This window comes from Barbatula barbatula (genome assembly GCF_947034865.1).
Source record: "Barbatula barbatula genome assembly, chromosome: 8".
Classification (NCBI taxonomy): Eukaryota; Metazoa; Chordata; class Actinopteri; order Cypriniformes; family Nemacheilidae; genus Barbatula; species Barbatula barbatula.
The window spans coordinates 12,357,824-12,358,666 of NC_136771.1; positions in this window are offsets into that span (position 1 = coordinate 12,357,824).

The window sequence follows — 843 nt, forward strand, 5'->3', positions numbered from 1 at the left end:
CAACAACAAAAGTGAGATAAACTATTGATGTGTGTCTGACAGTAGACTAGTCACACAGGAAACCAGCGGGCAGACAGGCTTGTACATCGCTCCAGCTTTGGTTAACACTTCCTGTCGCTGGATGAAGCACTTCCTGTTTTAGTTCCAGCTGTTGAAAGCATCTCTCAGTGTATGTTAAAGCCACGTTAAGAACTTCAAGTGATAGAAGCTGCGTCTTTCATGCTAAACTGGTTTTTCGTGAGGGTTGCCTTGAAACCTTTTCAACAGGAAGCTTCTGTATAACGGGAGTGTTGACATGTTTTTTTTAAATAGTCAAAAGTATATTGTGAGACACCCTCTCTCTGTGTTCAGTAATACTTTTTAAAAGTTGTATGTCATTTCCTTATCATTACGATATTCCAAAACCACACTGTTCTTTATTTCTCAATATATCACAAAAAATATAAAAAAGATACCGTACAGAATACATTTCCTATTATGACTGTGTACAGAAACCAGATAACTAGAATACCAACCTAAATGTACGTTTTGTCACACAGAACTATTTTATGACCTCGTGGACTTGAAATACAGCACACAGGTCAAATTTTTCAACGTTCTTGTAGGTTTTTATACCCTGACAGATGAGGTGACTATGGATGGTTACTGTATGTAAAATATACTTGTGAAGCTTATTAAAAAACGTGATCAAATAAAATGGGAGGTGAGTTAACTGTTTTTCTTGTATTTAAATTGTTCCTACTCACAGCATATTGATGAAATAAATATATTGCGCCATCTGCTGGTTATCGTAGGGAAAACAGGTGAGCGCATGTCATCACGCTTCACAGCAGCAGGGGGCGT